Genomic DNA, 3,493 nt, shown 5'->3' with positions numbered 1-3,493 from the left:
TGGATTTGTACCTTCATCCCTGAACTACCAGTCATGGTTCCAGACCTATTGGAGTTGACGATCTCCTGGATCGTTAAGGGGTGTAACCTTCACCTCGTGAACGGTTTACAAGTTCCTAAAACTTGTTGGCAACTCTTTTGCTCTATCTTCTTTCCCTTTGGACGCCACCGTACTTTAGTGTATGATCATAGTGGGGTTCAAGTTTGGGGTAATGCTTAAAATATTCCCTACACATACATTTGCCATTATTCACAAAATATACACAAGACAAGCTTGCTTACAAAAGGAACCAATATCCATACTTATATACCACAATCTCCAATAGCATTACCAATTGCTTCACAAAAACCAAAAATAGAACAATATGAAATAAAAGGCTAAAAATTCTAAAGATGTGGCTTGAAAAGAAAGAAAAAGGCTCAAATGATTAACATAAGGCAAATATAAACCCAATGAACAAAAAATAAATAAGACTATCCTAGAAAAAGAAAAATTACCACCCCAAAAAATTGCCTTTTCACTACTACAAAAAAGGGCAAAGAGACTTGTTAAAATATGCATGACATGCCACCTTTTAATGGGTCTCTATCTCAGGGGTCTCTTTGATTAAGAGACCCCCTCTCATGAGAGGTCTGTTTATGCGGACAAAAAGACCCCCTATCAGTAATAATAGATCTGTTATCTAAGTGATGAGGTTGATAATTTAGGGGAGAAAGAGACCCGTTGTTTAAGATATGGGGTCTGTTTAGTTGTATGAAACAGACCTGTCAAGTTAGCTAACGGGTCTCTTTGTTCTTTTATTCTAAAAAAAAATAAATAATTTTTTTATGGTTTGCCTCTGAATTATTTAGCCCTTCCAAATTCGGAAAGAAAATGTAAATTACAAAATGGAACAATAAAATAAATTAAAGAAATTGCAAATTACAAAATAAAACAATTAAGATAAATTTCTATAAACTTATATTATAATTGAATTTTCTAGTAAGATTTACAAATCTATAAGAACAATAATTTACACGTATATAAGACATTAAGGAAATAATTTACAAGTATATGAGAACTTATAGAATTAATTTATAAGTTACCAAAACCAACATATTCCTATCCATCCTGTCAAAAAAAAAATAAAATAAAATTCCCATCCTTTGATACGACAAGTGAATGCAAAATTTCCTTGGTAAATTCTTTCCATTCATAATCATCAGCTTAGCGAGTTTCATGAATTGCTCATCCTCCTGTACACCATTAGAGAATCAATTAAAAAAAAAAAGCTCAAAGGCATGTAATTCAAGTTAAAACCTAGACATCAACACCATAAACAGAACCTTGTCAATTGGTTTAGCAACAAAGCATATATTCCTCTACCTTCATATAGCTTAATGCAGTTTGATTAATTAATTAATTTTGTCACATAATCTAGCAACAATCAGATTATTTCTTCTCCCATGGAGTTTCATCAATAACAAAATTAAGGGGATCGGATAATATAAAATCAATTTAAACATACGTTATACAAAATCAACTCTTGGGCACCTAAATCACTCCTATCATCCAACATAAACCCAGAACTATCCCAACGTATCTGGGGATGTTCAGCTTGCTCAAACAAATTACCATTTTTGAATTTCCTATCAACTAATCACAATCTACCCATCAAACCACCGCAACAGCACAATTCAAACACACAATAAAACCCAATTAAAATTTCACATGTTACAAAATTAGGGCACACTATAAAAAAAACACCACAAAACACAAAAAAGAACCCAACCTTAACAACAGCAGAACTTAATCGCCGCTTTAAAGAAGGCTCGTCCTTTGAGTTAAACCTTTCACCTTAACAAATAATAGTAAAAATAAAAAAAAAATCCCTTACTTGATTCAACTAATAATTGCAGAAAACATAATCCAAAAAAAAACAAAATTGAAGAACATACTGGTCGAGTGAAAAGGATGTTGATTAGGCACATTATTCCTTTGAGCATTGCCTGAGAATCGACCACAACGAAGTCCTCTTGGATCCCTAATACGCTCAGTAATAAACCAAAAGTACACCAACCTCTGTAAAACCCAACCCACATCAACCTCTGTAACAAACCAAAACTATGCCAACCTCTATAAAACCCTAGCCACCAACGAAAAAAACCAAAAATTACCTAGTCTAACCAATAACCACCTCCATTAAAATAGCTTGTCAACAACCAAAACACTTTTTGGAATATTCAAATTAAATTGATGAGAAAACATACCTTTTCAAGACTAATTTTATTGAGGTGTTATTTGGGCAAATTTGACCATGAGACTCTAGATCTAGGGTTTTATGGTCAAATTTGACATTTAAAACCTCAAACTTGAGTTAAATAGAGGCAACGCCGGCGTAGGACAAGGATGCAGCGACGTCGTAAATAATGAGGAGGAAGCGGCGCGATTAATTGCGGTAGGAGAAAAAGAAGAACGAGAGATAAGATGAGAGGAGACCCAAGTTATGAAGGTGATAGAGAGATCGGCGCATAAGGGGTATTGAGGAAAGATCTAGAGAAGCTTAAGAATAATATAATGAATAAGAAATGGGAAAAAAATTAAAAAAAAATATCCTAAGGTTGTGGTGGGCCATCACGCACATAAGAGACATGTTGAGTTATACAACAAGTCTCCTATTTTCCTCCTTCAATCTCAAATAAAAAAGTGGTGGGCCCCTTGACTCTTAAGAGACCTGTTACCTCTCATATTAGGTCTCTTATATCATAGAGACCCGTTGTATTAACCAACAGATCTGTTATTATAGGTCTCTTATCACATTTTTGTAGTAGTGTTTGTCCTTCCTAGTTGGTTCGGTCTCATGTTTGAGAATTATGAGTCACGATTCAAGATTAGATCCGCAATAGTCAAGGATCCAAGCCGCTCATGCAAGATATGTAGAAGGCTTGAAAATCATGAAACCTCACAAGGTTGAGGCAAAAGCTCACTAAAAGTTTCAAATTCACCAAAAGGGAGCAATTGCAAATTTTCAAAAATAAATAGATTCTTGCTTCAAGGTCCCTAAAGTTCTAAGCGACTACCTTAGCATACTCTATCCTAGAATCAACCAAACATACTCTCAAACCGTGCACACCGTACCATTTAAGAAGAAAAGCATTCAACTATGCAAGTCTAAAAGTATTATGTCCAAAACAAGAACAAAACAAAGATACATTGCAAATTTTCCTTGATAGAAACAAAAATATTTTAGGAGTTTTTTCAAAATATAAGAACATGGAAAAGCATATAAAAAGGTGCCTAGCATATGTGAATCAACATCCCATCAAACGTGATAGAATACCCTCCCCCAAGCTTGAATTAGACAATACAGTCAAACATAAATCATAGAAACTATGGGAGGGGAAAACAAGGAGATCAATCCAACAAACCAACATATGTCCAACAAGTCATCATCCACTTGAGAAAGAGCAAGTAAGGATATTACCGGGTATTAGGTGGGTGTAAATACCCGCAA

General features: G+C 34.4%; 1 long non-coding RNA gene across 1 annotated transcript; it reads right to left on the bottom strand.

Moving 5' to 3' along the window:
- Positions 1 to 943: 943 nt before the first annotated feature.
- LOC145626938 (uncharacterized) lies at positions 944 to 2,536 on the bottom strand. The gene is made up of 3 exons (XR_014111194.1): positions 1,938 to 2,536; positions 1,772 to 1,836; positions 944 to 1,235 (listed from the first exon to the last, which is right to left on the bottom strand). It is a non-coding gene; the product is annotated as an uncharacterized LOC145626938 (long non-coding RNA).
- Between the last annotated feature and the right edge of the window lie 957 nt (positions 2,537 to 3,493).

The sequence above is a fragment of the Chenopodium album genome, chromosome 4 (genome assembly GCF_948465745.1).
Source record: "Chenopodium album chromosome 4, dcCheAlbu1.1, whole genome shotgun sequence".
Taxonomy (NCBI): domain Eukaryota; kingdom Viridiplantae; phylum Streptophyta; class Magnoliopsida; order Caryophyllales; family Amaranthaceae; genus Chenopodium; species Chenopodium album.
Note: the sequence above shows the minus strand (reverse complement) of the source record. Positions and strands in the feature narration are given on the sequence as shown.